The sequence below is a fragment of the Camelus dromedarius genome, chromosome 29 (assembly GCF_036321535.1).
Source record: "Camelus dromedarius isolate mCamDro1 chromosome 29, mCamDro1.pat, whole genome shotgun sequence".
In the NCBI taxonomy this organism is placed as follows: domain Eukaryota; kingdom Metazoa; phylum Chordata; class Mammalia; order Artiodactyla; family Camelidae; genus Camelus; species Camelus dromedarius.
In genome coordinates, this window is record NC_087464.1 from 3,130,059 (window position 1) to 3,153,720 (window position 23,662).

Below are 23,662 nucleotides of genomic sequence, written 5' to 3' on the forward strand. Positions count from 1 at the left end.
GATCATAACAGGTATATAAGTGCTCTAAAGAAAAAAAGTCTATTTTAAAAAAGAATATTTGGGGAATGTACACAAAAGAGGAATTCACTTCAATCGGTATGATATTGTAGAGAAAACCTAGTGTAGACACTCGGTTTGACTTCATAGCCTCCAGAGGCTTTTAAAAGTGTAACATCAGGTTCCTTATGAAAAGTTACAGCAAAGCAAAATCAAGAGACCAGATGGTCAATCATTATTCTTGTGTACTTACATAAACAATCGGACTAAGTTTAATGAGGCTGGATTTATTTTACAAACAAATTTGTCTATGATTCTCTCTGATAGAAGAGATGGTGACAATAGAGGTAAAATTTTGTTTCAAAGAGAAACCATGATGTATAATTCTGGGTCCTATCATGCACATCTTGGCAGTCCTTGACAAATGCTGGATTATTTTAGTTTCCTCCAAAATATAACTAAAATTCTCCAAATTAGCACTTCCAATTTTTCTCCCTTATGACTTGGAATCATTGTGAAGGAAAACTGCCCTTTTCCCAAAACCTGACAAATTGAAGCTAGAAAATGTATCAGAAACTTCAAGGAATTCACAACAGGCAACTATTGTGTCTGCTGCTGTGTGGGTCACTCAGCAAGTTCACCTGAATTCCTGATGCCATCACCATGGACAGTCAAACTGAAAACTGGGACACCCATTGGATTTCCTCTGCTACCCTCTGTCCACTATCTAAAGGCGATTTGAGCCCAGCATATTCTTGATTGGCTGCCTTCTGGATTCCTTTTTTTTTTTCCACTATTACTCTTTTTTTCCTCTGATTTTCATAGAAATGACTCTTCATTAAATGCTGGATGGCTAGTGCCCTCCAGCAAATGCACTCTACTAACAAGTCTTAACAGATGATTCAGCGGGTCATTAAAGAACAAAGTGTGTCTGAACAAGAACTGAGTTTATATTATTCAAAGGAAAGAAGAACATTTGTCTGTTTTTTCCTTCAACAAGAAAGGGTCTGATAAATATATCTGGTGGAAATTCTAACTGGAAAAGACACATGCACCCCAATGTTCAGAAAAGCACTATTTACAATAGCCAAGACATGGAAGCAACCTAAATGTCCATCAACAGATGACTGGATAAATAAATAGTGGTATAGATATATCTCAACCATAAAAAAGAATGAAATAATGCCATTTGCAGTAACATGGATGGACCTAGAGAACGTCATTCTAAGTGAAGTAAGCCAGAAAGAGAAAAAAAAGTGCCATGTGATATCACATATATGTGGAATCCAAAAAGAAAATAAAGGACACAAATGAGCTTATTTACAAAACAGAAACCGACTCACAGACATAGAAAACAAGCTTATGGTTACCAGGGGGAAAGGAGATGGGGAGGGATAAATTGGGAGTTCGGGATTTGTAGATACTAACTACTGTATATAGAATAGATAAAAATGTGTATTTCTACTATATAGCACAGGGAACTATATGCAATGACTTTTAATAAACTATAATGAAGAAGAATACATATACATATATATGTATATACCTGAATCACTATGCTGTATACCATAAATTAACATTGTAAATTGACTATACTGCAGTTAAAAAAAAGACTAAAGGCAGGTTCTCTTACAACAACTGTCTTAAAAGTCGTGCTGTAAGAAACAACATTCTCTCTTCTTCCTCTCTGCCTTGTGCTCGGCAACCACAAAACAGCAACTTTGCATGAGTGCATCTCCATCCACATTGGCCAGGCTGATATCCATATCAGCAATGCTTACTGGGAGCTCTACTGCTTGGAACACGGCGTTCAGCTCAATGGCAAGATGCCAAGTGACAAGAAAGTTGTGGGAGGATATGACTCCTTCAATAACTTCTTCAGTGAAACATGAGCTGGAAAGCATGTGCCCAGGGCAGTGTTAGCAGATCTGGAATCCACAGTCATTGATGAAGTTTGCATTGGGACCTGCCACCAGCTCTTCCACCCTGAGCAGCTCATCATGGGCAGAGAAAATGCTGCTAATAATTATTCCCATGGTAACTACACCATTGGCAATTAGATCACTGACCTTGTCTTGGATCAAATTCGAATACGGGCTGACCAATGCACAGGTCTTCAGGGCTTCTTGGTTTTCCACAGCATTGGTGGGGGAACTGGTTCTGGGTTCACCTCCCTGCTGATGGAACATCTCTCTGTCATTTATGGCAAGAAGTCCAAGCTGGAGTTCTCCATGTACCCAGCCCCCCCAAGTTTCCACAGCTGTAGCTGAGAACTACAACTCAATTCTCAAAACCCACACCACCCTGGAGCACTCTGATTGTGCCTTCATAATAGACAATGAGGCTATCTATGACATCAGCCTTAGAAACCCCAATATCGAGCACCCAACCTACACTAACCTGCATAGGTTGATAGGTCAAGGTGTATCCTCCATCACTGCTTCCATGAGAGTTGATGGAGCCCTGAATGTTGATCTGACAGAATTCCATAACAACCTGAGTCCTTATCCTCACATCCCCTTCCCTCTGGCCACATGCCCCGTCATCTCTGCTGAGAAAGCCTACAATAAACAAATTTCTGTATCAGAGATCACCAATGCTTACTTTGAGCCAGCCATCCAGATTGTGAAATGTGACCCTTGCCATGGTAAATAAGTGGCTTGTTGCCTGTTGTACTGTGGCAACGTGGTTCCCAAAGATGTCAATTCTGCCATTGCCACCATCAAGACCAAGCGTATCATCCAGCTTGTGGACTGGTTCCCCACTGGCTTCAAAGTTGGCATTAATTACCAGACTCTCTCCATGGTAACTGGTGGAGACCTGGCCAAAGCACATTGAGCTGTGTTCATGCTGAGCAACATCACAACCATTGCTGAGGCCTGGGCTTGCCTGGACCACAAGTCTGGCCTGATGTAAGCCAAGCGTGCCTTTGTTCACTGGTATGTGTGTGAGGGCATGGAGGAAGGAGAGTTTTCTGAGGCCCATGAGGACATGGCTGCTCTTGAGAAGGATTATGAGGAGACTGGTGTAGATTCTGTTGAAGGAGAAGGAGAGGAAGAAGGGGAGGAATACTAAAGTTACAATGTCACAAAGGTGCTGCCTTTACAGGGAAGCTTATTTGGTTTAAACATTAAACATTTGTGGTCTGGTCAGTTAATTTGTATGTAGTAGTGTATATTCTTGTATACAATTACTGACTTATGCTTTAAAACACAATGTTTTGTTACAGACCCAAGATGTCAACTTCTCTGATGAATTTGAATAAAGTATTCCCTTTCTTAAAAAAAAAAAAAAGATTACAAAGAAGGGATCTGACAAGGATTAATTGGTTGGCCAAATTTTATTCAGACTGTTGAAACTTTTCCTAGGCACATATGGGTACCTCCCTGTAAAATCCTCAGCAAGAATTCTGCTGAGTGAGTTTTGCATGAGTTCTTCAACCTCCAGGTCTGGTCATCCTCGAAGTCTAATTTTGTTTCACATATTCCAACCCCCCAGCAGGTAATGTTTGATAAGTCTGCTTCATTTTCAGCAAAAATCCCATATGTCTTTTTACCAAGAAATTTCCAATTCCTTGGTGTTTCCGATTAGTAATATACCATCAAGTGACCACCACTGAGCTCCTCTGATATAAATTCCCTCTTCCCAATTAAAATGGTCATGGTAACAGTTCTTTTGAGAGCTCACTGTATAAAGAAAATTATTTATGTGGCAGCAACATTATAACATAATAATATCTGGACAGCTAGTGCTGACAGATTTCTATGCACCTCATACCATTCCTGGAGTACCTGTATCAGTGACATATATCCACCTCATATAACCTAAAAATCTCTATCAGCACTATTATTTGACAGTGTTTTCCATGTAATTTAACGTACCAAATAAATCAGAATATTTCTGCATCTCCCTATCCGAAGGAGAGGGACAAATCCTTGGAGAATTTCCAGGGAGTCTCTGGGAAACCCCAAGTCAGTTTGAAGTAAAAAAAAAAAAAAAAAGACTCCACTTAAGAATTGATTTTTAGGAGTTATCAGCAATGTCAAAATATTTGAACTCTTGACTAAATATGACCCCAGGCAACTGTGAAACCATACTTGGCTATGTATTTAACCAAAGTGACAATTGAAATATTTCAAAAGCAAATACAGAATATGATATGGTTGTAAAAATTGTTGCTTTTTTAATTTGAGAAACTCCATTATTTTAGTAGTCAAATAAATGATTAAGACAATATGAAGGAAGGGGAATGATTTTAAAACACAAAATCTTGGTTCCACAAGCAGAATACTTAGGTAAAAAAATATATTTTTTGCCATTTCTTATTAATGTAAACCTGTAATCTAAGAAAATATTGTTTCTGTAGAATTGCAGATGACTACATTCTGATTTTGCATCAGTTTACTGTAATTTATAAGGCTAATTATAAAACCTTGTAAATAAACCCATTCAAATTAGCCAGATTTGACCATATATTATAAGATTCCTTTTCAACATTCTTTTCCCCACAAAATTCTACAACTTTTGTTTTTAATATCCATTCCATTTTTGTCTTACATGTACCCTCTCTTTGATTCTGGAATAATAATAATTAATTATTCTATTTTAGATTAATCATGTAGTTTAGGACAAAATTTTTCATTGTTTCCGTTATCAGAAACACATCCTACATCACTCTTCTCATCAAAAACACATCTTACTTTCCTTGCCTACAGAATTTTTCTTTATCCTTATTAGTCTCAGTAATTTCACGTACATGCATCATGAGAATATCTCAACCTTAGTCCTTTGTTTCACAGAGAAAATTCAGAAATAAACAATTATTAAATTTGGTCCAATAGTATTCTGTAGCAAATTTATGAACAGATCATTTCACAATTTTCTAGTGGCATATGTCCTTTTTATATGTAATTAATTCTTAATTTTATATTAATTTAGACTTGTATACCCAGGAAACCATCACCACTTTCAAGACAATGACCATGCCATTCCCTCAGAAAGATTCATTGTGACCCTTGGCTGTCCCTCCCCTTTGTCCGTCTCTGCCTCTTTATCCCCAGGCCACCACTGATCTACTCTCCATCACTATAGATTAGTTTGAATTTTCTGAATTTATATCAATGGAATCACACAGTATGTACTTTCTGTATGCTTGATTTCACTTAGAATGATCATTTTGAGATTCCTCCATGCATGTGACTTTGTCAAAGTACAATTTCTCATGTTTATTAACAGATCCTAAAATATTTAGGTTTTCTAATCCTTGTAAAAGCAAGATGCCAAGGAGATAAACATATCCAGTAATTAAACTTCCATATTTTCACCTTATTTGGGAATGATGTAGGTAGCCAATGAATACCCATTTTTTATCTTACAGTCATATACCTTAAAATTTAAAGTTATGAAATAAGCTCATGAAATTGTTTTCATGAGAACATTTGTAAGCTTAATTATTATAAAACATAAGCATGAAAAATATGATTGTTATGTAACATATTATAAATCATATAAAACATAAAACACATTAAAATATTACCTTATACACTTTATATGATTTACATCTGCTTAATTCAGTTCTATATAACAATTAATTTTATTTAATTGTGAAAGTTTCATGAGCTAAACAGCACATCTAGCCATTATCCTAAATTTTTTTGGTGGAATATTACATAAGTATCAAATATCAGAAACAATCAATATAAATATTTAAACACAGCCTCCTTTTTTCTTTCTTTCTTTCTTTTTTGTAGTTTTTTTTAACATTTTTATAGATTTATAATCATTTTACAATGTTGTGTCAAATTCCAGTGTTCAGCACAATTTTTCAGTCATTCATGGACATATACACACTCATTGTCACATTTTATTCTCTGTGAGTTATCATAACATTTTGTGTATATTTCCCTGTGCTATACAGTATAATCTTGTTTATCTATTCTACAATTTTGAAATCCCAGTCTATCCCTTCCCACCCTCCACCCCCCTGGTAACCACAAGTCTGTATTCTCTGTCTGTGAGTCTATTTCTGTCCTGTATTTACACTTTGTTTTTGTTTGTTTGTTTGTTTTTGTTTTTTTAGATTCCACACATGAGCAATCTCATATGGTACTTTTCTTTCTCTTTCTGGCTTACTTCACTTAGAATGACATTCTCCAGGAGCATCCCTGTTGCTGAAAATGGCATTATGTTGTCGGTTTTTATGGCTGAGTAGTATTCCATTGTATAAATATACCACTGCTTCTTTATCCAGTCACCTGTTGATGGACATTTAGGCTGTTTCCATGTTTTGGCTATTGTAAATAGTGCTGCTATGAACATTGGGGTGCAGGTGTCATCCTGAAGTAGATTTCCTTCTGGATACAAGCCCAGGAGTGGGATTCCTGGGTCATATGGTAAGTCTATTCCTAGTCTATTGAGGAATCTCCATACTGTTTTCCATAGTGGCAGCACCAAACTGCATTCCCACCAGCAGTGTAGGAGGGTTCCCCTTTCTCCACAGCCTCTCCAGCATTTGTCATTTGTGGATTTTTGAATGACGGCCATTCTGACTGGTGTGAGGTGATACCTCATTGTAGTTTTGATTTGCATTTCTCTGATAATTAGTGATATTGAGCATTTTTTCATGTGCTTTTTGATCATTTGTATGTCTTCCTTGGAGAATTGCTTGTTTAGGTCTTCTGACCATTTTTGGATTGCGTTGTTTATTTTTTTGTTATTGAGTTGTATGAGCTGCTTATATATTCTGGAGATCAAGCCTCTGTCGGTTTCACTTGCAAAAATTTTCTCCCATTCCGTAGGTTTTCTTCCTGTTTTACTTCTGGTTTCCTTTGCTGTGCAGAAGCTTGTAAGTTTCATTAGGTCCCATTTGTTTATTCTTGCTTTTATTTCTTCTAGTAGACAATTTTTGAGATGTATGTCAGATAATGTTTTGCCTATATTTTCCTCTAGGAGGTTTATTGTATCTTGTCTTATGTTTAAGTCTTTAATCCATTTTGAGTAGATTTTTGTGTATGGTGTAAGGGAGTGTTCTAGCTTCAAAGACGTCTCAACTAGATTGCTATTCTGCTTAAAATTGCTTTTCTATTATTGATTATACACTGTTTTCAAGCATTTTTTCCCTCCCTTCTTTTAAAATTCTCTTTTATCTTTTGTTAAAATCTGTTATATTTTCTATTACCTTTTAAATATTTACTTTTTAAACAATTATATATGTCTCCAGTTTTAATCCCTTTAGAATTTTTCTCATAAAATATTTTTATTTTTATTACTTCTAAAAAATCCATCTCATTTCATTTTTATTTCTCTTGGTTTTGATCTCCTGTTATTGATTATACACAGGTATCAATTATTGTTTTCTGATCTTTTCTCCTTTTTTTTTTTTTAAGGTTTTTAAGCAGATGTCTCAACTCAATTACTATTCTGCTTCAACTTGCTCTTTTATTATTGATTATACATTGTTTTCATCCCTTTTTTCTCCATTCTTTAAAATTCCCTCTCTTTTTTCGTTTGTTTTTTATTTTTATTCCTGCATAGGCTTTAGATAGTTAAATAAATAAACCCCTTAAGGACCATAATAGATAACTGATACTCATTAAGCCACAGTGCCACAGAGATATAAGCAATATGATGAAGCAGAGGAGCCACTCCCAATTAAAACAGCAAGAGAGGGAGGAGGCCAAGATGGCAGAGTAGTAGGACGCTCATAGTTCACCTTCTCACACAAATAAATCAAGTCTCACATCCATGGACCCACTCAGCCAACCAGAGAAACTGTGGAATTCCTAAAGAATATTGTCCTCTTCAAAAAACAAAGATGCCAGAATCTTGTAGGAGAAAAGGAAAAAAGAGAGAAGAAAAGGCAAAACAGTGTGGGACCGGTCCTGCGGGGAGGAAGCAGCAAAGGAGGACTAGCACCCTTTCACTGGGTCACCCCCTATACAACGGAGAGACCAGTGGATAGAGGGGGAATCTCCAAGGCTTGGCTCTGCCCCAAGCACATCTTGACCAACAGAACTAAGTTAAACGGGCACAGAGTGTTCCTGCATCACCCAGCCAGTCACCAGCCAGTAGCTGGGGGCTGGGACAGGCTGCCTGAGCTGGGCAGAGGACTGGGGTGGCTGAACTGGGGAAGCCCTAGGGGACTGCAGGGGGCTGCATGCCATGGATGAGTGGGTGCACAGGGCAGAACAACCTGGGCCCTCCATAAAAAACAAGGCTGATGTACCCTGGGGGAAAGGGTGCATAACCCCATATCTGAACACCTGCTGAAGGTTTTAGGTGAAGAGAGGTGGGGCTCAGGCACAACAGCCATGTCCTCTGGCACTTAGCACCCAGGTGGGGGCAGAGGTGAAATCTGAACCTGCATCTAAGGGCTCAGCAGCCTCAAAGGCCAGTGACCTTTTTACAGCCTGAGGCAGATAAGATCCTTTTGCCCTAGTACCGCACAGAATTTGCACCACCAAGACAAACAAGGAGCTTAATTTAAGCACGGAGCAGGGGCAGGGCTGTTCCACAGTCTTCCCTGAGCCCCCTTGTGGAGCGCCGACCTGAGGTGGAGCATGGAGCAGCATGGAGCACACAGTGGCACAAAGCTGAGGAGGGTCCGGTGCCGAGAGAGGACTGGTGGCCACCAGCCTTCCTGGCAGGAATGCTGCATCTGACCGTGGTGCTTGGTGGGGCATGATCTGCTTGCTGACAGGCACTGGGAGGAGCACAGACAAGGGTGCCAGCTGAGGGCCTCTGGAACCAGCAAGCTGAGTTCAGGAAACAGGGTGAAGACAGAAAGACTTCTCATTAAGAGCACGCAGTCTCCAGTAGAACACCCTCCGTTTTTTTTAATCTGTTTTTACCTGTTCTATTTTGTATTACCTTTTTAATTTTCACTTTTTAAACAATTATATATGCTTCTAGTTTTAATTCATTTAAGTTTTTCTTTTAAAGTAGTTATATTATTATTTTTAAAAACCTACCTGATTTCATTTTCCTTCCTTTTGGTTTTGACCTCCTGTTATTGATTATACAGAGGCTTCAAATATTATTTTTTGATTTTTTTTCCTTTTTTAAGGGTTTTTTTTTTTTAAAGACATCTTAACTCAATTGCTAGTCTGATTTAAATTGCTCTTCTATAATTGATTATACACTGTTATCAAATCTTTTTTCTCACTTCTTTTAAAGCACTCTCTTTATTTTAACTTCTTTTATCTGTTCCATTTTCTATTACTTTTTTTAATTTCTACTTTCTGAACAATTGTATATGCTTCTACTTTTAATTCCTTTAAAATTTTCCTTCTAAAGTAGTTATGTTATTACTATGTTAAAAAAAATCCACCTGATTTCACTTTCATTTCTTTTGGTTTTGATCTCCTGTTATTGATTATACATACATTTCAAATATTGTTTTTTCATCTTTTTTCTTTTTAAGAGATTGTAAAAAGACGTCTCAACTCAAATGCTAGTCTGACTAAAATTGCTCTTCTATAATTGATTATACACTGTTTTCAAACTTATTTTATCTCCCTTCCTTTAAAATTCTCTTTATCTGACTCTTTCTCTTTTTTTAAGGTATATTCCTACATAGCCATTAGATAGATAAATAAATTTACTCCTTAAGGACCACAATAGATAACTGATACACCGTAAGACACAGTGCCACAGAGATATGAGCAAGGTGAAGAAACAGAGAAACCATTTATAATAAAAAGAACAAGAGAAAACCCCTGAAAGAACAATCAATTAAATAGATATTGATAGCCTACTAGATCAAGATTTCAAAAAAAGAGTGATTAAAGTACTGAAGGAATTAAAATAGATAGTGTTTAAAGATATAAGATATGTCACAAATGAAATGGAAGCTATAAAGAAACAAGAAACAAGTAGAATTGGTAAACACATTGGCTGAGATGAGAACAGATTTAAAGGCTGTGCAAAGCACACTGGATAATGCAGAGGAATGAAAAAGTGACCTAGACGACATGACAACAGAAAGCACCCAATCAGAACAACTGTGAGATACACAAATAAAAACAAATGAAAATAGCATAAGGGAACTATGGGATAATATAAAGTATGCTAATCTTTGCATAATAGGAGTCTCAGAAGGAGAAGAGAGAACCAAGGGGATTGAAAAGGCATTCGAATAAATCATGACTGAAAACTTCCCAAACTTAAAGAGGGAATCAGATATCCAAGTACAGGAAGTTAAGAGGTCTCAAACAGGAAGAACCCAAACAGACCCACACGAAGACATATAATCAAGATGGTCAGAGTCAAGGATAAAGAAATGATCCTAAAGGCAGCAAAAGAAAAGCAAAGAGTGAGTAACAAGGGAATCCCCATAAGGCTCTCAGCTGATTTTTCTATACAAACACTACAGGCAAAAAGGGAGTGGCAAGATATATTCAAAGTTCTGAATGAAAAAAAAAAACTTCAGCCTAGGATACTTTATTCAGTAAGGCTATCATTTAGGATAGAAGGAGAGATAAAGAATTTCACAGACAAGCAAAAACAAAAAGAGTTTAGCAACACTAAACCCATGCTAAAAGAAATACTCAAAGATCTACTCTAAGCAGAAAAGCAGCAGGATGCTACAGAAATGAGAAAAACATAAAAAGGTGATAGCTAATAAATTACAAATATAATAAACACAAAATTGTAAAAGAAGTCATTGAAATCATTAAGAGTGGGAGAGGGAAGCAAGAAAATATAGAGTATTTTTTTCTTCCTTTTTAAATTTTTTGTTCTTGGTAGGATGGGTTCAAGATATAGTAATGGGCTAATAGATTTAAAAAAAAGGGGTACCCACAAGCCAAAAAGTTACAAGGGAGTCACAAAAACTAAATAAAATCCATGATAATGCAAAGGAAAATTACCAAACCACAAAAGGAAGAAGAAAGGAACAAAGAGGATATACCAATTCAACTGCAAAGATAAGTTCAAAATGGCAATAAACACTCATCTATCATTAATTACTGTAAATGTTAATAGACAAAATGCTCTAGTCAAAAGACATAGAGTGGCAGACTGGATAATAAAGCAAGAACCTTCAATATGCTGCATACAAGAGACCTACTTTAGGGAGAAACACACATATAGATTGAGAGTGAAAGGATGGAAAATGATATTCCATGCAAATGGAAAAGCCAAAAAAGCAGGTGTAGCAGTACTGATTTCAGACAAATTAGACTTTAAAACAAAGGCCAAAAAGAAAGATAAAGCAGGACATTTTATAATGATTAAAGGAGTAATACAAGATGAGGATATTACAATTGTTAATAAATATTCACACAATATAGGGGCATCTAAGTACATAAAACAAGTACTAACTTAGATAAAGGAAGATACTGATGGGAATACAATCATAGTTGGAGATTTTAACACCGCATTAACATCTCTAGACAGATCTTCCAGACAGAAAATAAACAAGGCAACAGAGAAATTAAATAATACAATAGAAAAATTAGATTTGGTGGATATTTTCAGAGCATTACACCCCCCCCAAAATAGGATATACATTCTTTCCAATGCACATGGAATATTTTTAGGATTGATCATGTACTTGGGCACAAAATAAACCTCAACAACTTTAAGAAGATAGAAATTATCTCAAGTATATTTTCTGACCACAATGCCATGAAACTAGAAATCAACTACAAAGAAACAAAACAGAAAAAAATGAAAGCATGGAGATTAACAACATGCTATTAAAAAACCAATAGGTCAACGATGAAATCAAAGTTGAGATTAAAAAATAACTTGAGACTAATGAACATGAAAGCACAAGCACACAAAATTTATGAGACACAGCAAAGGCAGTGCTACGAGGGATGTTTATAGTGATACAGGCCTTCCTCAAAAAAGAACAATCTCAAATAAACAGTTAAACCTACCAACTAAAAGAACTAGAAAAAAAAGAACACAAAACCACAAACGGCAACAGAAGGAAGGAAATTATAAAGATCAGGGAGGAAATAAATAAAATAGAGATTAAAAAAATAGAAAAATCAATCAAATCAAAAGCTGGTTGTTTGAAACAGTAAATAAAATAGAAAATCCTCTGACCAAACTCACAAAGAAGAAAAAAGATAGGCACAAATTAGCAAAATAAGAAAGGAAAATGGAGAAATTACACCAAACAAAATATAAACACAGAATATCATATAAGAATATTATGAAAAACTATATGGAACCAAACTGGATAACCTAGAGGAGATGGACAAGTTTCTGGAAACATACAGTCCACCAAGAATGAATCAAGAAGAAACTGACCACTTGAACAAACTGATCACTAGAAATGAAATCGAAATAGCAATAAAAAACCCTACATATAAAAGTCCAGGTTCGGACAGCTACACTGGGGAATTCTACCAAACATGCAAAGAAGAACTCAAACCAATCATTCTCAAACTCTTCCAGAAGATTGAAAAGGAGGGAAGACTCCAAAACTCATTCTATAAAGCCACCATCACCCTGATACCAAAACCAGGCAAGGAAACTACAAAAAAAGAGAATTATATGCCAATAGTACGGATGAACATGTATGCAAAAAATCCTTACCAAAATATTAGCAAATAGAATCTAACAGCACATAAAAAAGATTATACAACATGATCACTTTGGGTTCATCCCGGGGACACAAAGGTGGTTCAACATATACAAATCAATCAATGTAATACATCACATCAACAAGAAAAAGGACAAAAACCACATGATCATCTCAATAGATGCAGATAAAGCATTTGATAAAAATCAACACCCATTTATGATAAAAACCACCCAAAGTGGGTATAGAGGGAATGTATCTCAACATAATAAAAGCTATAGATGACAAATCTACAGCCAGCACAGTACTCAATGGTCAAAAATTCAAAACCTTCCCACTAAAATCTGGGACAAGATTAGGATGCCCACTATCACCACTCCTATTCAACAGTCTTGGAACCTTTAGCCACAGCAATCAGACAAGAGAGATAAATAAAACAGATCCAAATTGGGAAATAAGAGGTTAAAGTGTCACTATATGCAGATGACATGATACTATATACAGAAAATTCTAAAAGGTCCACACAAAACTACTAGAAATAATCAAAGAATTCAGCAAGGTAGCAGGTTACAAGATTAACGTTCAAAAAGCAGTTGCATTTCTTTACACTAATGATGAATAAGCAAAAAAGAAAGAAAAGAAACAATTCCCTTTAAAATAGCACTCAAAGTAATAAAATGCCTAGGAGCAAATGTAACCAAGGAGGTGAAAAACTTATACATGGACAACTATAAACCATTGGTGAAGGAAATTACAGAAGACTTTAAAAAATGGAAAGATATCCCATGCTCCAGGATTGGAAGAATCAATATTGTTAACATGGTTATACTCCCGAAGGCAATCTACATATTGAATGCAATCCCTATCACATTACCCAGGACATATTTCACAGAACTAGAACAAATCATTAAAAATTTTTACAGAACCATCAAAGACCTGGAATTGCCAAAGCATTACTGAAGAGAAAGAAAGGGTCTGCAGGAAAAAACTCTCCCAGACTTCTGACAATACTACAGAGTTAAAGTATTCAAGACAGCATGGTACTGGTACAAAAACAGACATATGGACCAATGGAACAGAATAGAGAGCCTAGAAATGAACCCACAAACTTTTGGTCAACTAAATTTTGACAAAGGAGGCAAGAATATACAATGGAATAAAGACAGTCTCTTCAGCAAATGGTGTTGGGAAAACTAGACAGCAGCATGTAAATACATGAAACTAGAACGCTTCCTTACACCATATACAAAAATCAATTCAAAATGGACCAAAGACTTAAACATAAGAAAAGATACCATAAACCTCCTAGAAGACAATATAGGCAAAACATTATCTCACATACATCTCAAAAATGTTCTCCTAGGACAGTCTACCCACACAATAGAAATAAAAGCAAGAATCAACAAATGTGACCTAATGAAACTTACAAGCTTCTGCACAGCAAAGGAAACCATAAGTAAAACAAAAAGACAACCTATGGAGTGGGAGAAAATATTTGCAAATGAAACCAATGAACGCTTGATATCCAGAATATATAAACAGCTCATATGACTTAATAAGAAACAACCAAACAACCCAATCCAAAAATGGGCAAAAGATCTAAACAAGCAATTCTCCAAGGAAGACATACAAATGAAAATAGGCACATGAAAAAATGTTCAATATCACTAATTATCAGAGAAATGCAAATCTAAACTGCAATGAGGTATCACCTCACACCACTCAGATGATCATCATTCAAAAATCCACAAATGACAAATGCTGGAGAGGCTGTGGAGAAAGGGGAACCCTCCTACACTGCTGGTGGGAATGCAGTTTTGTCCAGCCAGTGTGGAAAACAGTATGGAGATTCCTCAAAAGACTAGGAATAGACTTACCGTATGACCCAGGAATCCCACTCCTGGGTATGTATCCAGAAGGAACCCTACCTCAAGATGACACCTGCACCCCAATGTTCATAGAAGCACTATTTACAGTAGCCAAGTCATGGAAACAACCTAAATGTCCATCAACGGATGACTGGATAAAGAAGCAGTGGTATATTTATACAATGGAATACTATCCAGCCATAAAAACTGACAACATAATGTCATTTTCAGCAACATGGATGCTCCTGGAGAATGTCATTCTAAGTGAAGTAAGCCAGAAAGAGAAAGAAAAATGCCATATGAGATCGCTTATATGTGGAATCTAATAAAACAATAAAAATGAATACAAAATGGAAACCAACTCATAGATATAGAATACAAACTTGTGCTTGCCATTGGGGACAGTGGATAGAAAGGGACTGGGATTTCTAAATGTAGAATATATAAGCAAGATTGTGCTGTGTAGCACTGGGAAATATATACAGGATCTTGTGGTGGCTCACAGTGAAAGATAATGTTACAATGAATATATGTATTTTCATGAATAACTGGAAAATTGTGCTTTATACTGGAATTTGACACAACACTGAAAAATGATTATAACTCAATAAAAAATGTTTAAAAAAAAAGAAAGTGAAACTCAAAATCACACACACACAAAATTTATCCTTAGGAAAAAATACCAATAATGAAGGAGCAGAAAGTGTTAATGGGGAACATTTTCAGCCGGTGTTCAAAAAATGGCCTCCAGTCCAAGGAGAAGCTCCCAAGGTCTTAATAGTTGATACCCAAAAACTTATGAACAGGAATTTGGTACTCTCAGTCTAGTATCTGCTGGTCTAGCATGCTAACCCAGGTTCTTGCACCCAGGTGTTCGTTTTAGACTCTGATTCAGCTAACGCTTGGCTGGTACTCTAACCTAGGTTCTTACAAACACAAAAAGCCCAGCATTCTAACCTAGGTTTTCTTTGCCTGGGGCTCTAATACAGCTTCTAGAAAATAATTCAAATCTTAAGAAACAAAATCTGTTGCCACCAGCTTCAAGGTATCTTTGGAATATTTGTGTAGGAGTTGGACTCACCAGTGGATTCTTGATCATTCAGAAATGAAGACAGCATCTTCCTAAGTGCACAGTTATGGTTCTGGGTGAGTGATCTAGTGCTCCATTGATGAATCTGATCCTATCCCATTTGTAGTACCATAATGTCAAAGAGAAGCCACAGGTTCAAGCAGTAAAACAGATTTTACTCAGGACTGTAGCACTAGGGGAAAGGAGGCCTCAGTATGGAATTGGCTCATCTCCACATATTGCATGGACACCTGGGAATTTATAGCAAAGGAGTGTGTTGTGTGTCAGTGATGGACTATTATAAGAGGAAGCATCAAGTGTAGGGGCAATTCTTCCTGAATCAACCTAACAGGAATCTTGGATTCTTGCTGAATACAGGCCAGGCTAATCAATAATCACCTGTCAGATGGTGGAGGATGCAAAACCTGATTGATAAAGAGAGTGATTAGACATGGAAGATGAGGGACTCTTGCTAAACAGACTTAACTGTATTCTTGCTATGTAGTTTGCAATGAAGTGCACAGGGAGACATAGGGGACACACAGCTCCTTTTGTTACAAGCTGGTTTTCAGCATTTTGGAGTTCTTGGAGCATTTCAGTGTTCTTCCCCCTGCACAGCCACCTGCCATGCAGAAAGGAGTGTCCTTTGGGCACCAGCACACAAACAGGAGGAAGAGGACTGCTGGTATCAAAGCCCTAACCAGTGTTGTCTGCAGCCCTGATGGGCAAATGAACTTAATTACCATAAGCAACAATTAGCCCAGTGTTTCTGTTGGGGTCATCTGATTGTTTCTGGGTTTTCTGGAATCTGCTCTCTTGTCTGATTAGATTTAAAGATGATAATGATTATTTCCAATACTAAGCAGATCACTGGTAAACAATGGTGTCAGCTGATTATGGAGATTATTTAGTTTCCTTGTGCCTGACTGTTTACACTGGATCATTCTTTCATGGAAACTGCAGTGTTTTTATTATTTTTTCTTTCTCCCTTACTGGAATAGACAGTAAACTTGATACAGCTTTGCCTTATCTGTATGCAAAACCACTGACAAAACAATCATTCTTGGAATTAAAGAATGCCTTGTCCACTGTTATGTTATGTTATACACCATTGTTTCAGATCAGTGAACACACTTTGTAGCGAAAGATGTGTGGTAGTGTATCCAAGTACATGTCATTCCCCACCATTCTGAAGTAGCTTGTTTGACAGAGTAGTGGAGGGGCTTTTAGAAGGCTCAGTTACGGAGCATTTGTTGCAAGGCTTTAAAAGGGCTTTTGAGTAGGCTGTATATACTCTGAATCAGCAGCCATTAGGGTATTGTTTCCTTATATCCAGTCTTAATGGGTCCAAGAATCAAGAGATGGAAAAGGAAAAGGCATCATTTTTGCTCCTATTACCCCAACATAATGCTCTGTTGACTTAGAGCCCTTAGGTACACAGGAAGGACTGCTTCCCCTAGGAGACAAAGCAATGATTCCCCTGGATGGAAGTTAAGAGTGTCACCTGGCCACATTTGGCTTCTAGTGCCTGTGAATCAATGTTCAAGGGAGGGAGTTTGAGTGCTGGCTAAGGTGATTGATTCTGGCTACCTTAATAGAAAACTCATAATTTCACAATAGTTAAAATGATAAATCTTGTTTATTCAGGAATTCAGGACTATTGTAACAGGGTAAAAGGGCCCTCGGTATTGAACCAGGGTCAATTCTGCAGTCAGTCCACCCTTTTTTTCAAAGGATTGAAGAGAGATTCTTTGTCCCTTAGAATAACATTAATCCATTTCTTGCTAGGTTGTCTACTGTTCATTAAAGACCTGATAAGTTTTCTGATGATATTCCGTACTAGAGGGTATGCTTTATGGTGTTAGCTACCAGGCATTTAAGGAAGTGGAGTTTCTATATATATAAAAAAAAAAAAAACCGAAAAACAAAGACAAATATAAAACCCATTTCTGTTTCCAGAGGGATGCCTGTTGAGATTTATTGACATTGCACTCAAAGCATCTTTAGAAGGTGGCTACAGACCACAGTGGGAATCCAAAGGATTTCCTGGTTTGCAGCTGGAATGCCTGTAGTGATGGCATTGGGTTTTCTGTTGAACTTTCTGCGTGTTAAACCCAGAAGAAGGCATGAAGTTTTCCCAGACATGATCATTTATGTTAATCTATTGAGGTTTATACCTAGTCATGCAGCCTCAACTTATAGAGATTCTGGAATAGGGAAGTTTTAGTCCTCTGCGATTCCAAGTCAGAAGGGAGAAAAATTTGAAACATTAATTTGGGCAGTCATGGGCAGATACTGGAAGAAAGTAGAACTCAGGCTTTGGTGTAGAATGACAAAATGTTCAAGATGGAATCCAAAAGGGTAGAGTGTTTTTTCCTGTTGAAACTTAATTTTTCTCATGAAGATCACCAACATTGAATCAGAAACAAAGATGAATTTGTTTGCAAGATAATCTCATTTCATTGTACTCTGCCTGATTATTTACATAAGTGCAGCAAGAATACTGATTGACCACAAGGCCTCTTGAGTTTGCTTTGCTGGAACTTTCCATAAGACTATTAGGCCTCTCTCCAGGATGGAAAGTGAAATCCAGGACTCACCAGAGAACTGTATCTGCACTTCCTGTAGCATCAGTTGAGTTCCTCTCTTCCAGGAATTCCAAAAATATCTTGAGATTCGTGAGTCTGTCATGAAGTGACCTTCCTTACTGAACTGTAAGTTTGGAAATATTTTAAGAGAGGTACAAGCTATTATTTCCAATGGGTTTTATAAGCATTTTCTCCTTAAAATCCAATTTAGTTCCTTTAAGCTTTCTGGTTCTACCTCATTCTATACATATCTTTCCCTAATGTAACATTCCAGTCAAATCATTGGGAATATAACCGATGCTTCTGATAGTGTCCTTTCACAAGGAGAACACATTCTTATTGAATTTATGCAAGTAATCATAATAATGTAAAAGTAAGAATACTCATTAAGAGTTTTCAAATTGTAGGACAGCCGTTAAGAAGTAAAAGTCATTGTTGTATCTTTGTTCCCAAAGTTTTACCAAATTGCTTTGTTTACCAAATTGCTGTAACTTACACATAGATTAAGAAAAAGTTTCCTTAATTTTTAAGAACAAAAATTAAAAAACCAGCAGTGCTTCAAACAAATTCATCAGGGATTATAATGGCACTCATTAGTTCATTGAAATCCATGAAATTGATTTTTGTTCTCACTTTTCTTGGGTTAGCAGTTATATTTCATTAGCTTTTTCAGTACATTTGGGAATTTCTACTCAGACTAAAATTATGGTCTCAAAGTTATTTAAGTGATGCTATCAGTGATAATCCCTGACTCTAACCAATTGTAAACACTTTTTTTTAAAAGAATCAAAGTCAAATAATAACTGTCTGTGAATTACAAATGACTTAAAATGTTCATGATTGAAGTTTTGATGAGAGTTCACTTCATAAGAAAAACTAGTGATTTCTGTGGCATATAAAACTTTATGGTAATAAATATACAATGAGCATACTGACAGATTTCTATGAACTTCTTACTATTTGGGAAATACCTATATAATAACACATATCCAAACATGTATAAGCTAAGGAAGTTTATCATCACTTCTTAGTTGGAATAGAATTTAAAATATCAAGTAAACCTGATTAGTTTAGCATCTCTCTTTTTCAAGGTGGGAGGCAAATTGTTAAGGATTTTCCAGAGGCCTCTGAGATCAAATATTCCATTTGAAATTTGATTTTGGGAACTTGTTATATATGTAAATAGTACCTAGACACTCGAATAATTAAGTGGTATGCCACTAAAAAACAATTCTTACCTGCTCATTTAACCAAAGTGACAACTAAGAGATGTCAAAATCACATATAGAGTCACATAGTTGTCAAAGAACTAGCTCTTTTTTAATATTGAGAATAATTCATTTTCTTAAGTAATGAAATACCTGTTAAAACAACAGGAAGCATAGGAAATTATTTTAAGAAAAATCTTGGGGTCATAGAAAGATTACTTGAATAGTAAAGAAAAATCTTTAAAACTTTCCTGTTGAGAAGAGATCAATAACCTCAGCAATTTTTTGTTGTTTTAGGAGAGAAAAAGAAACCGATTCTAGTGTTACATCAGCATAGTATTAATTTTATGAGTAATTTTAAAAATAATATAAATAAATCCATCAAATCTATGCCAGTTTGCCAACACGAGAATCCTTTTCCAAGATTCCTTTCCCACAATTCTTCCCCAATTAAAAAATATCCATTCAGTTTTTCATCTTATTATTTAATTTTTCTCATTCTAGCAAACCATACACTCTACTTTTTTAACAAAATTACACTCTTTTCCCCCTAAGAAGAACACACCCTTCATATTATTCCTTAACAAAACACATCTTACTTTCTTTGCATGCAAGGATTTTTTTTCTTTACTGTTATTAGTCATAGGGGGATTTACATATATTAATTAGAATTGTTAACCATTAGTCAACTTTCTTTTACAGAGAAAAGTAGAAAGTAAGCAGTTTTTTAAACTATTTGCCACATACTATCATTCTGCACCATTACAGAAACCTGAATCTCGTCGAGAGACCTAGCAACACTCGGAGGGTGGGAGAACTCAGGTTTATTATGCCAGTGGGCCCAGGGGAGCTAACACTCCAAGCTCTGGACACTGTCTGTAAGTTTATAAAGGCTTTTGTAAGGTTTTAGGTTTAGATTAAGTTTGCACCTTATGCAAATGAAATGTTAGAAATGGACCAATCAGGAGTTAGCTAATGGGAACCAATGGAATATTAGGGGTAAATGAAAATGTGGTGTTAGAAATAGACCAATCATGACTGAGCTTTTGGGAACCAATGGAATTTTAGGTGTAAATTTAATTTTCCTAGAAGCAAGCCGTTTTACAGAAGCACAAAAGTGGGAAGGCAAAGGCCCTGCCTGGGAGGTCTTGCTGGTCTCTTTGTGGGGTTTGCCCTTTCATTCCCCCTTTTTGATACTCTTTTTACTCCTGGAGTGATTATCAATTTTCCTGTCTGCAGATACTCACTCAGTGTCTATACAGCAGGAACTTAACACCAGCTATAAAATATAGGAATACCCTCTGTCTATTAAGTCACCCATGGTCATACTGAAGAGAGCCCCAGTTAGCTGACCTATCCCCACATATTCTTGATCTCCCCTTTGGTGCTGTTTATGGGAAGCATAGTTTCATTGTACCACCTTGTCGCATTTCAGGCTCTACCTCCCCAGGTAAAATTTAGTTCTGTGTTATTCATATAGTATACAGCATATTCATTATCATCCACCCATGGTTCCCAATCTAGTGTTGTCTGGATGAATGACAAGGTTTAATTGCAGTAGGCCTCTTTAACATATCTTATCTCATTGCCTTCATCACTATATGTTTTAAAAGCATATCGAGAGGTTTCCATTAGTTTGATTACATACCCAAGGTATAATCCCATATAGAGGCTGGCCGGTCTGGTTTCTCTCATACCAGTGGGGGCTTGGGCCTCCTCCTGCCCCTGCCCTCTCGGTTTTATTGCAGAGAATAGCAGAACCCACTTAGAGATGGTGTTAATGTTATTAGGTCCTCCAGAGAGGCCTAATAGGCCAGGAGGGGAAATGTAGGCATATCATATTTTGTGCCCTCTCTTAGGCAAGCCCAGCATTCCCTCTGCTTGGTAATCCTGCCATTTGGGTTACCACCAGGCTCCACGAATGTGTGACCTTTCATCATGCAAGTAGGGGGTTTATCCATAAAAGCAGAACGAGGTTTACAATTCTGGCCATTCGTCAATTTGTCCAAGGAGAGGGCAAGGTCAAAGGCATAGGATAGTTGTGAGGCATCCTACCAGAAGGAGATATGAAACTGCCAGTAGGAGTCTCCTGGATTATGGTCATTTGGCAGGAGCTACTATAGTCAGTCCTATAGCGAAGATTAGAGCAAGGATTACTATGGGGGAGAGAAGCAAGGTGTGGCAGTGCCAGGTCATCACAGTTGGGATCCCTGTTAAAAGGGGCATTTTGATTAATCTGTCTCAACTCGACCTTAGTGACTTCCTCAAACTTCCTCCATGCGTTGACTAACCAGATTCCGGGTGTGGCTAGAGCAGAGCTTGGTGTTCTCCAGCAGGTGTGGCAGGCATTTCTGGATCCTGAATTTTAGTGCCCCTCTGGGAACCTGGTTGACTTTCCAGATGTCCTCATGTCGAAGCGGGTCAGCCCTGTTCACCCTGGTGTGGTGAACCCATGGAATGCCTCCTGAAAATTTGAGACCTGTTGGGGTGGTTAATATAACTGGGTAGGGACCCCTCCAAGTGGATTTGAGGGGCTCTTTTTCCAATCTTCTACCCAGACTTGGTCGCCAGATTTGTAGGGGTGTAGTGTCATTCCCGGTGGCACTGGGTTGTTGTCAGTTACCCACCTATGGACCTCTCATACAGTCTTCCTGAGACCCTGCCTTTGCTTATGAAGTTCTAAGCTTCCTACCTCCTTGATGTTTTCTCATAGTCTAAACAGGGGAGGGGGTTTCCCATACAATATTTCAAAAGGGGAGAACCCTATCTTGGTCCAAGGGGCACAGCCTACCTGCAGGAGAGCCAGGGGCAAAATGTCAGCCAAATATATTTGAGTTCCCTGACTGAGTTTGGGCATAACTGGCTTTAGGGTTCAGTTCATGCACTCTACTGTGCCTGAACTCTGGGGCCTGTAGGCCACATGTAGATTCCAGCAGATGTTTAGCATTTTTGCCACTTGTTACACTATCTCCACCACAAATGCAGGTTGATTGTTTGACCCTACTGTCAATGACATCCTGAGTCTGGGAATAATGTCTCTGGGTAAGGGCTTTGTTACTTCTCTCACCTTTTCAGTCTCTGTCAGATATGCTTTTACCTATCCTGAAAAGGTGCAAACAAAAACCTGCAAGTACTTGTATCCTCTGCCGAGCACTATTCCAGTGAAATCCACTTCCATATCTTCAAAAGGGGCCTGGCCACAGCACTGGATTTCCATGGGCCGAGTTGGCCCCTTTTTTGCATTGTTCTGGGTACATATGGTGCAGCACTGTGAAACTAAGTCACAGAGGGATGGAAGTCGAGCAATCAGTGTCACTCCAGCAGGACATCTAAGGCAGTCTTTCCTAGGTAGGTGAGCTCATCTTGCTGTGGGATAACCTTTTGGGCTAATTTTTCAGGTATGTATATTCATTTGTCAGGCAACACCCACTAGCCTTCCTCTCCTTTTCTTCCTCCTTCAGTCCTGGCCCATAGGTTTTCCTCTCAGCTGTATCTTGAAGGTGTTGGCAGCTTGGGTGCTAGCAGAACCTTCGCGATGTTCCTGTGATATCTGGAGTGACCAGATTGACTTGCTGCTTCTCACACAGCCTTATCTGCCAGTCAGTTTCTTCTGCTTATGGGATCATTTCCCTTTTGGTGTCCTTTACAGTGGATGACTGACACCACTGTGGGCTCCCAAACTGCCTCTAACAATTTTAATATCTCATCTTTATTTTTGACCTCTTTTCTTCCTGATGTTAACAAACCCCTTTCTTTATATATGGAACCATGTATATGCAGGGTAGTAAAGGTACACTTAGAGGCCATGTAAATGTTGACCCACTTTTCTTTTCCCTCTCACATGCCTGGATGAGTGCCCATATTTCTGCCTTCTGTGCCAACTAGCCCTGTGTTAGGTGTTTGGCCTTTAGTATATTGTATGCTGAGGTCACAGTATATCCAACCTTACATTGTCCATCCTGCATGTAGATACTCTCATTTGTAAAAATTCAAGTTTCAGAGTTCTGGAGCAGAATATCAGACACATCAGGCCTGCTTGAGTAGACTTCTTCTATTCCTTCTTCACAGTCATGATCAGGTGGGCTCTCTCCCACAAGCAGGAAGGTGACTGGGTTCAAGGTTCTCACTGTCTCAAGAAGGATCCTGGGATTTTCATAAGGGAGCCCTTGGTAATGTGTCATCCTAGTGTTGGTCAGCCATCGATTCCTCTGGCTGTTCAGCAGGGTGTTGACTGTGTGTGGAAACTTTACATTGATAACCTGCCTGAGAGTGAGCATGTCTGCCTACTTGCCCAGGGTTACTGTCAGAACCCATGCTCATAGGCATGTTGGCCATACTGATGCCACTGACACCAGGCGTTTTGACTAATAGGCCATGCCCCGCAGCCAGGGCCC

The 23,662-nt window shown here is 37.7% G+C and overlaps 1 pseudogene; it reads left to right on the forward strand.

Annotated features, from left to right (window-relative positions):
* The first annotated feature begins 1,323 nt into the window (after positions 1-1,323).
* On the forward strand, positions 1,324-3,196 carry LOC105092515 (tubulin alpha-1A chain-like; annotated as a pseudogene).
* Positions 3,197-23,662: the final 20,466 nt, after the last annotated feature.